The following is an 11,666-nucleotide window of genomic DNA, read 5'->3' as shown; positions in this document are numbered from 1 at the left end:
GGCGTCCCTCTCCTTGCTCTCCATGGAGGGTGAAGGCCCCTGAGAGCTCCAGGGAGGGATGAGAGCGATGGGCAGGTGGAGAAGGGACAGAATCAGAGGAGTGAGACAGTGTGACGGGTCTGCTGGGGTTCAGGGTGATGGGTGCTCAGGGTCCTTAATGAACTGAGTTCCTGTCCCCTACTGGATCAAGGAACAGGTGCAGATTCAACAGACAGGACAGACCCAGTGCATATGTGACCTAGTTGGAAGAGAAAGAATATAAATATTAAAGTAAATAAAAAGTGTATTATATCACTGTGAAAAAATATTTTACTGTTTTATTTTACAGATTTTTCACATATTTTAGAATTATGGTAAAAAATGTCAAATTACAGAAACAGTATGCAAATTTACAAGATAAGGGTAAAATTAACTTTTGACTAAATTTATGTTATGTTACAAAGACTTACAGTTTCATCAAGGTCGTTTTAATTCACTTAAAGGGATGGTTCAGCCCAAAACTCAAATTTGCCATTTATTTACTCCTTTATTTAGCCTAAACACTCTCTTTCTGCAGGTGGCGCCAAATACTACAAGAAGAAGATTGGGATTGTGTGCAGAGGCTGCACATTACGGCTAATATTATTAAAAATGACGTTCAGTTTTATGAAAATATCAAACGATTCGCTTCACTAAACGTCAACATGTAACCAGGAGCTGCTTTTTGGAATTATGTGCTTTAGGAACTCTTAGACAGGTGGACCCTATAGACTCCCATTATATGAAGCAGAGACGGCTGCGGATTTATCAAACAATCTTCATTGTGGTTCTCGGATGGCCTGAGGGTGAGTAAATACACAGCAAGTTGGAGTTTATGGCTGAACTATCCCTTTAAGATAAAACTTTGAAAACATTTCTGTTCATTGAAATCAGATAAAATATTGGCCTAAAATTATTGGGAAAAACTTAAAGGTGCTACGTGTAATTTTTTTAGGGTTTACTGAAAAAAATGCTGTATAATATACAAAACTATGTTTTAAGAGGTGTATAAAGATCTTTTATAATGAAGTGTTATGTTTTTATTATCTTAGAATGAGTTAATTCTAACTACTTACACCGCAGATCACCTTACATAGAATTCTCCAAGTTGTTTACAGTAGCCCTAAACAGACAAATTGCTCTACAGAGTGCGTTTCGTAAATATGTAATCTCCTTCGGCAAAGAAACGAAAATGTGACGACATCTTAGTCCTGTGTCAGCCACCATAGTGTTTCAATGGGGAGGGGTGAGCGTTGGAGTGCTTTTGGTTGCAATTCACAACCTCACCACTAGATGCCACTAAATTTCATACACTGTATGAAAATTGGAATGTTGCCCCAGAAACAAGGTAATAAAATTATAATGATATACAAAAACTTAAATAAACTTAATAATAATACAAATTATTTAATCTTGTTATATAGCAACATAAAAAAATTGCTAAAATAAATTGCTATAGAATTGCTACAAATGTAACTAAAAACATCAAAACTAATCAAACTGAAAACAAAACAATAATTACTATTATATTATTCTATACTGTATGCTACAGAGTATATTTTCAAACCTTGCTTATTGTTGTTAAATCGCTGGCCCATTCATACATCTCTGATAAACTGATGGAAAACAAGGCAACTAGATCTCTGCATTCATCGAAAGAAAGAATACTGATTATTTCTAAATCAAGGCTGAAGCGCAGGGGCTCCTGCGCCTTTTCTGTTGTTGCTCCACAACTTTGGAATGATATGCCCATCTCATTTAAAATGACCTCATCTGTATTTTCTACTTTTTTGTTGTTTCTCTGCTGTGAAGCACATTGGTAAACTTTTGTTGTAGAAAAACGTGTTATATAAATGAAATGCCATTGCCATAACAAATGAAGGTTTTCCATTATATAAAATAGATCCATTATATCTATTATCAAATGGGTTGTGCATCACTAACTTCAATACCACTGTAATATATAGACACTCCTCTACAAGTATAAAGAAATAAAAAGACCTAATGAAAAGAATGATTCTCTAAGGTGGATCTTGTTTGTTGAAAGCAGGCCATTGATTCTGTTGTGCCATTGAAGTGTAACTGGATAGTAGCTCAAGTGAAAACAGCGGCCTACACACACACACACACACACACACACACACACACACATACACTTTCATCTTGAAATCGTGCACCAGTGAAAATGTTCATCAGATCCAGTACTATTAAATGACATGACCCACTTTTCAATAATTCAGGTGGCGCATAAAATCATTTAAGTCATGATCTGTTCTAATGTGAAGACCCGGGATGAAGTATTGCGTTAATACAGGGTCCTTAATACAACGTTAATACAACGTTAATACAAATCCTTTGGTAAAGAATATGTTTTGACAAAATAAAAAGTACACCACTTAGTACATAACAGATCTGAGATTGGAAATATTCACAAAAACAAATCCACTGTAACTTAATAATTTGATATCAAACAGAACATCTGAGAAATATTAGCACCTCTGGTGTTTTGTAAACTCTGTTATAATCTCCAGAAAGTTTAGATGGACTGTCTGGCAGCCAAACTCCTCCCGGAGGTGCCTACGTGTGTTTTTTCACATAGTCTCCAGGGCTCTCCACATCTCCGGAGTGACAGAGTGGGGCAGCAGCGAGTGCGAGCGATAAAACGAGGAGAAAGTGGGAAAGGCAGACAGGACGAACAAAGACTGACTTATTTCAGCCCATCAGAAAACTCCTGAATGACGCACTTGAATTACAGCTTAAGTTGGGAGGAGGGGCAAGTTCAATGTTCAGAAAGCTTGTGTTCGGATGAAAGAACCGTGCACTCTGATCCGCTCGTTTCCTAGGAGACCTGAGGACTGTGAACGTGCGGCCTGGTCACATGATGCATCTGTCAGTGGGCTTTATGGTGATGAGTGCATGCAAATACATACAAACACACTGATTTCCATAAGTGCATGTGTCCGTCTTTCCCATTGACACTAAACACAGACTGGCTAGTTTTGATAAAAATCAGCAAAAGTACCAAAGTTTGACCACATGCAAGTACAAGAGTGTAAAAATGTGATTATAGTAACAAAAAAAAACACATTATTATTACACATCAAATGCTCTCTCATTTGTAAGGCGCTTTGGATAAATGCATCTGCATAACTTTAAATATAATGTAATTTCAAGAATTAGATGAACACAACCACAAGAAAAATTAAAGTTTAGTCATATAGTGTATTCAAAAATCAATCTAAAAAGATTTATCTACAAAATTGTCTAAGGGAATCAGTCGCTCAAGGAATTTAATATGGTGCCCGCCATTTAACAGAAAAAGTGCACATGCTCAGATTTTTCAGTGCTTTAAAACGTTAATGAATAAAGTAATATATTGTTATATTTTATGTTATATTATATTTTGGTCCGATGCAGACAGGGTAAAGAGTCATACTAAAAAATATGTTCTGCCCTGATAAAATTGTTTCATTTAAATATGACCACACAAACCTTATTTACTTGTTGGCCTTGATACAGTCTATGCTAATTCTCTAGACTAAAAGACTGTAAAATCTCTTTCTCTTAGAACACTAAACAACACAATAATTACTTTTAACCTAAAATTATTTGAAGAATTCATAATTAGGTTATATCAACTGACACAAGACAGAACATGTTAGCCAAGCAAAGTAACTGGCTAATGCAGGAAACAAATGAGCCATCAGCAATCAAATTTAAGCTTGATTCCTTGAAAATACATTCAGTCACAATCTTTACCTCTGATTTGCAGCAGATGGCTTTTGTAGACTGATTACTTCCAATAAACCACTGACAGTATGTTCAGAACTAATAAGGTGTGTCTGAATAAAAATATCCATCCATCCATTTTCTACCGCTTATCCGAACTACCTCGGGTCACGGGTGAATAAAAATATGAGTAAGTAAAAAATGTGGACACAAATTAAAATTTAATCACATAATGATATTGACAGTTTTTTTAATACACGTTAGCTCAGTATTATCATGGAACAGACACTCAGAAAACTACAAAACACACGCGATATCAATCATATCTTCTTTATGATAGTCCACAATCTTTAAAAACGAAGCACTACCTTCTCAATATTTTTAAGATTTACGTGTGGTCTGAGGTCATGCTATTAATGACCTACAGTAGTTCTAGTGTGTTTGGATGTGAGATATATATGAAGACCTTCCTCTCTGCCCCACAGATGATAGACAAGCTCTCCTATCACTGTTATATATGATCACGAGTGTGCTGACTGTTTAAACAATCCCCATTGCCTACGAGCAGTCCTGCACAGTCTCTCTGGCCTTAAACCGACAAACAAATCATAAAAGTACTAACACATGATGCAACAGGTGTACAGTAAATGTACAGAAAAGTTTCCTGATGCAAAGTAATATCTGTGAGGACTGAATTATTAAGGGTTCATTTCTTCCTGCTTGCGCAAACAGTAACACCAGACCTATTTATTAATTTATTCTAATAAAGTTCAAATTAAACTATGCTGTATGGTGCCCAACATTCTTCAAAATATCTTCTTTGGTGTTCTCAAGAAGAAGGCCATACAGGTTTTAAATGACATGAGGGTGAATAAATGATAACCGGATATCATTTTAGGGTGAACTGTCCCTTTAAGCAGGGTCAGCCTCTAGCCATTTACATGAGGCCTGACAGAAATCTGACAGAAAATAAATGATCAGAAAATCTGACCATACAGCTCTGAACTCAGACAGCAGTAGAATCAATTTTGAAGCATTTGCTTCCTGCCATGCTGGCTCAGTGACATCACCTCTGCCAGTCAAGCCCCTCCCTTTCTCTCTCACTTTTTAGGTCTCACTGTAAATCAGATCTATCTAACAAATAGAGAGTGCCGGCCCAGGTACGTGTTAAACATTAACTTCAGTTGGCGTTGCCAGATCAGTGATGAGTGAAAAACTTTCCATCAGCCACAAAACTTTTCTAAACTCTACCCATTCTAAAAAGTGTTACAATCTAACGGTCAAAAAGTTTTCCTCATTGATAAAGAGTGAGAAACAATTATTCCTTACAAGATGAAAAACATGACACGTACAGTTGGGCTGGGATGATGCATGGTTATGCTATGAGTCATCTCAGGTATCAAAGGACATCAACCATTATAGATGATATCAGCTGATGTACTCGAATACGTACTAACTGTTGCCTAGAAGCAAAATGATATCATCCCAGCAAACTATTGCTTTAAAGTCAGAAAAAATACAATCACATGTAAAACAGTCAAACAAAAAAACACCAATGTTTTAGTTTTCATTGGTCTTTTCTTTTCTGTATGCATGTGAGGATTGTTAATAATTTGTTCCACTGTATTTATATCCTTCTGTTTGACAGTTGTATTTTGTCTTTTAGCATTGTTACATTGCTTTACACTTGCAAATTAATTACTATTTTCATTTTACATTTACATACATTTTTGCATTTGGCAGACGATTTTAGCCAAAGTGACTTACATTGCATTGTACTGTACATTTGTTTCTGAGTATGTGCAATCCCTGAGTTCGAACCCATGACCTTGGCGTTGCTACACCATAATCTAACCAGTGAGCTGAAAGTTTTACTATATAACAATTGCTATATATAAATGGCTTCTAAAACATCAAGGAATACTTAGTTAAATTAAATGATCCACTATTGCCGCAATTACTGATAGAACATAAAACTAGAAAGCACTAGCAACAAGTGTAAGAAAAAAGCCCTTTTATAAACATGAAAGAATTCCTTTATAACACAAGCGATGCTGTGAAACATTGTTTTAATATAATACAACATGAACTCCCTGAAAACTGGCACTAAATATTTTACTTTTATTGTGTTTTGTAAATGTTAAGTGAATGTCCTATATCAGTTAAATGTACCTACTGTATCATGTGCAGTTAAGGTGATGTCCTTAAATGCCCTATAAACACAACAATACACTTCTGTGGATCTTCTCAGTTGATGAAAGGTACGCTCTAGTTGATTGAATTTAAAGGAAATCAGCAAGACCCCACGTTAGCAACACTTTGAAAGGAATCAATAGTAAAACTGGGGTGTGTGTGTTTAACTTAAAATGATTAAAGGGGTGTGATTCATAATACGGATTTTGATATTGACACTGCTGGTTCTGTTTTGGCAAGGATTCTCTGCATATAAAGCAGACGCAAACACATGCAAATGCAGATACAAAACAATATGAGCCAATAGTCAATATTAACCATCCAACCCTATGTGGATACATTTAAAACATTACACACATATGTTTATGATAACCCTTTAAACCATACAATACAAGATTAATGTTTGAATCAAAATTCTGATTCAGTTTTAATATCTTCTGTGTTTTGCCTATGGTATAACGCAAAGTGTCAATCCGTCCCCATGTCCCATAAACATGTATAGAAACAAAGTCACATGCTTCAGCATGCTTCAACAGAGAGTCCTGTAATGGGACATACAGACAGCTGAGAGAGCTACAGCCGGGGTCACACACACACACACAACAAGTGCAGAGCTACTTACAGCGACTGATAGATGATCCTCACATTGGGTGAATGCAGACGCTCCTCAGGGGTGGCAGATCGTAGGTCAAATACAGAAGCTAGTGTCCAGTTTGACTGTCCTCTGCACCTGCTCAAGGTTGCCCTGTCTCTATTGACTGTCTTATGAACAGAAAGCACTTTCAGAATAGAGAGAGAGAGAGAGAAAGAGAGAGGTGGAGTAAGAGGACTCAGTGGGGGAGGGACAGTATGGGCTAGAGAGAGAGAGAGAGAGAGAGAGAGAGAGAGTGAGAGAGAGAGAGAGAGAGAGAGAGAGAGAGAGAGAGAGAATATGTGAGCCAGCACTTTGCAGCTCATATGGTAATAAGGCCAAAAGCTGTTTCAATATTGCCGGGTCAATTTAATCAAACAGCCGAGATAATTCATGGAACCAATTACTAATAAATAAAAGCCAAAGAGTGTCGTTTCCGTGCCACCACCATTATGTATTAAAATAATGTTAATGTTTTCGAACAAGTTTCCTAAAGGCTTCCACTGTCTTCTATTGGTCGCCATCCTATTGGTCGTGTTTTGATGTTTTAATGTCTGAACTTTTCTCAACAACACACAACAAGTTCACTTTGTGCATACAAAATCTTGCCTCTGTGTATTGATAAATGACAGACTTTCGCTAAACCTAATCAAAAATGTCATTCATGATTGTGTCCTCTGTGATGTAAAATGCTGTTAATGATTATTACATCCATTATTAAATTGCATAGCTTATTTTGATTTTATTATTCACTGATGACTAAGCCACTCATTAATATGCAAAACAAAATGGTACAATAGTGATACTCGTGTTACACTTCATTTTTAATCACTGTATAAATTGGTCAGTTTATGACGGAACCTGTTTTAACAGCGACACCCCACTGCATTGCAACATACACAACTAGGACTCCAAAATATAAATATAAATTATATTCTTCTATTGTATAAAAATATGTGCGCATCATATGAACAATAACATGAGTATCATATTGTCTCTCAGAACAACTTTTGAAATCAGTTCTGGCCATGGCAAGTAATCATTTCCAATCACACGTTTTACATTTCCTCATTATAAATGTGGTATGATAAGAGTAAATCTTTCCTTCAGTCCAGACTCTAACCCCTGAGTCACCAGTCTGCTTACTTGAACAAGACGTTGTGTGTTCCAGTTAAATCACATTAATAGAAGCACTACACTCTTAAAAATAAAGGTGCTTAAAAGGTTCATCACAGTGATGCCATAGAAGAACCATTTTTGGTTGCACAAAGAAACATTTGTTCAAAGGTTTTTGAAGAACCATCTCTTTCTTACCTTTTTATAATCTGAATAACCTTTTTTGCCACAAAGAACCTTTTGTGGAACAGAAAGGTTCTTTGGGTGTTGGTGGTTCTTTATTGAACTATTTAGCCAAAAAAAGTTCCTATGGCATTGTGAAGCACCTTGTAGAGTGTAACCACAGATTTCTCTGCTTTGCATAAAGCTTCTCATGAAGGCACAGCCTTTGAAAGATAATGCTTGTATCTTCATTCAGAAAATAAATACATATACCCAAACAGCAGCCGGCTGCAGCTACGTTACAAAATGAAGTTTGTTCAACGTACCTGTAAAATTTCGACCGGCTTAATGAATGAACTGTGCTTTACTATTGTAGAGTTTTGTTTTGCTCTATATTTGTAAGTACTAAAAATCCCATGCCAATATACAAATAGACCATGAACTTTTCTTTTGTGCCAGATATATCTGTACAGTTGCTCTGTGTTAACTCATGAGAAAAGAAACCATGGGGCGTGTCCTTCAGGGTAAAGTCCAGTTCAAACAAAGCACAATAAAGGAATTACAGAAAATGACCTTCAGTCTTTGTATGTCATAGGAAATAAATAGTCCTTTAAATATTATGCACACACAAATCGCCAAACATCATAAATCTCCAATTGAGGTAATAGTATAGCAGAGATCTGTGTGTGATGTATATTTGTCTGTATGAGTATTGCGTGAGGAACGTGTAAACCGGCACATATCCCGACTGTATGTGAAAAATACACTAGATATACATGCGTCTTGTTCAATTTAGTGTTACATCACTACAAAAAAGTAGAAATCAATACTTAAACTGTATATGGCTTAACTAAATTTGGATGAGAGGAAGCGGACCAGTCATGTCAAATAAAGAAATCCTACATTCTCGCATTTATGATGCAATAAACCCAACAGGTGCTTTTAACCCCCTAATCTTAGCAGACAATACAAGATTCATGAGTTACAATGTGATGCTACATGTTTGTTATGTCATGCATGAGCGGACATGAGAAGAAAAGCCCCCTAACTTACAAAACACGTCCCACCCTTTCAGACAACAGGAACAGTGTTTCCGAATCAGCACCAAACAGTACATTTTATTGATTGTTTATTGATTCCGCGCGTCAAACTTACTTTATCTCTTTTGTTTTGATCTGTCCTATCCATGCATCACTCGACTTTTTGCCCCGGGTGAAGTTTTCGTCGGCTGTCAAGAAGAGGCACTGCTGAGATCTTTCGCTTTGAACGCGCAGGACCAGGAGCTCAGACACCATGAGAGGTCGCCACATCACAGAGGAACGCGCTCAGCTGTTCCTCACTTCTATTTGAGTAGAAAACCTGTTAGAGAGTGAAAGTAGACTGCATTTGGCTACAGTGGCCTATATATAGTCTATTAGATGGGTTTTGAGGACAAAGACCATATATATATATATATATATATATATATATATATATATACCTACTTGATGTATTGTAAAAGCTCTTTTTTTTATTAAATAAATCATTAATTTAAGGGGAAATTATGCACATATGCAGAACTACTATAATAGTATTTTGTGTTGTTAGTTTTTGTTAATTAATGCATTTATTGCAAGAGTAATGAGCTGCAGCGCAGCCCTTTTTGACGCAGCTCAGATTACCTCATCGGGTCTCGCTCGTCGGTATGCGCATGCGCGGGCTCCGATCACATCTTGCGGGCACTTCGCCCCTCCTTTTCGAAGCACTACGGAGGCTGACACGGGACTAATTAGTTGTCACATTTTCTCTTCTTTGCTGAAGGAGATAAAACATTTACGCGCTCTCTAGAGCAGTTTGTCCGTTTAGGGCTACTGTAGAAACAACATGCCGAGTTCTATGTGAGTTGACCCGCCGTGTAAAGAAATAGGTCATTCTAAGTTAAAAAAAACATAATGTTTCGTTATATGTCCTTATACACCTCTAAACACATAGTTAATTACACGTGTATATTACTTTGCATCTCTGGTAATAGTTCAAAAAATACACACTTTATAGTTTTCACATCTGAATGAGACACAGAAAACATGTCAAAATGAAATATGATTTTCCATTGTAATATTCTAAGGAATGTGTGTACCATATTTACAATATAATCAGTATTATATCATATTTTGGAGTATGCATTTACATTCATGCATTTGACAGACACTTTTATCTGAATAGACTTATAGTGCATACATCTGATAATTATGTGTGTTCCCTGATTGAACCCACAACCTTGGTATTGCTAGCATAATGCTCTACCATCCTGAGCTACAGGAACAGCAAATGAATCTGTTTAACATAACTAGATTGTATTAATTTTATATTTACACTTACAATTGAGTAAGGAGGGTTATATTTAACAAGTATAACCTATAAATATATTAGTAAAAATACTTTATTGATTTGGGTGAGGATACTTTTTCAAAAGCATATCAATATCTGTCTTTCATTTAACAATGATGGCTGATCTTGATTGTGGTTAATCAAGAGTGTTTCGAGTAGAATGGAGTGTAGGAGTGTGAATTCAGAAACAAGTGTATTTATCTGCAGCACATGTCCGGTTATTTTGGCTTCCTTAGCTAGCACGAAAGGCAGCCTTGGAATGTTGACCTCTGACCTCTATTCAGACTATGAGGAATTTTATAAATGACTATAAAATGATGACCAGAAACTGATGTTGCTAAAATTGTGTTGCTACTATAAAACTATATTAGCATTTGCACAGTACTTTGGATCAAATATATAACCACAAATGATGCAGCATATTGCCTACGGGAGTATTTGTAAATACCATGCAAAAGAAAGATAAAACTTTTTTTATATATAGATCCATCTCATTCTCTTTGATCCCAATTAATGGTTTCTGGATTGAAACTAGTCATCTTGAACCTGCCAAAAAGCAGGAGTTGTTTCTTCTTTAATCCAGAAAAAACATGAATAATCAAAAAGCCTTTTTTCTCGTTGCATTTGCTTAAATCTCTAAATTAATTTAAACTTTAAAACTTGTCATGATTTTACCACAAAGGAGTGGCCCAGCCACACCCTTTCTCCACCCCTTTCACTTTTTTTCACTGAACTATAACAATACGCCCTTCACAAAAGGGAATCATTTCCAAGCGCATTGCTATTTTAGGTCAACATCATTGACTCTTTGTGAATGTGCTGCACTTTGACACAGTGTTGAGCTAATTAAAATTGAGTGAGCGGTCATTGTTTGGTGTATTTAAAAATACAAACTCGTCTAACAAATAAAACAGACAGAAGAAAAGTCTTTTATTGCATGTAGATTAAAAAAAACACATGGTGATCCCTGATTGGAAGATTTCCTAAACAGATGAACTAAATACAACAACACAAGAGGAGAATGACTATAAACATAAACAGGACATTGGGTTTTAAAACAGTGATATTTTAAAATAAAAGCATATTGAAATTTAACATGTCACATGAAGTGACTACAGTCATCATATCACAGTGTCTGAGAATTGCATGACTCATCACTTGTATGTCGAAACAAAGGTGCGGCTTTATGGGAATATGCCCTACAGGTAGGAGATTTCTTCTTATGGGAACAGATTACACTTGTTGAAACTATTGCATGCACATGTACGACTGAACAAAATAATCACAATAATCACAGACTTTAGATTTTAACGTCTATATGTTTGTATGTCGAAAGTTATGCTATTTTGTCATCGTGCTCTAGAGGTATTTGTGTGACCGTGTTGTTAAAGAGTGGAGGGGTGTGGGTTTGGGTGTGGTGCAGGGCTCGTATAGTATCGGGAGGCGGAGC

General features: G+C 36.2%; 1 long non-coding RNA gene across 1 annotated transcript; it reads right to left on the bottom strand.

The window, feature by feature from the left end:
- Positions 1–9,202, bottom strand: LOC130410389 (uncharacterized). The gene is made up of 3 exons (XR_008905005.1): positions 9,005–9,202; positions 6,563–6,794; positions 1–238 (listed from the first exon to the last, which is right to left on the bottom strand). It is a non-coding gene; the product is annotated as an uncharacterized LOC130410389 (long non-coding RNA).
- Between the last annotated feature and the right edge of the window lie 2,464 nt (positions 9,203–11,666).

The sequence above is a fragment of the Triplophysa dalaica genome, chromosome 21 (genome assembly GCF_015846415.1).
Source record: "Triplophysa dalaica isolate WHDGS20190420 chromosome 21, ASM1584641v1, whole genome shotgun sequence".
NCBI lineage: Eukaryota > Metazoa > Chordata > Actinopteri > Cypriniformes > Nemacheilidae > Triplophysa > Triplophysa dalaica.
Note: the sequence above shows the minus strand (reverse complement) of the source record. Positions and strands in the feature narration are given on the sequence as shown.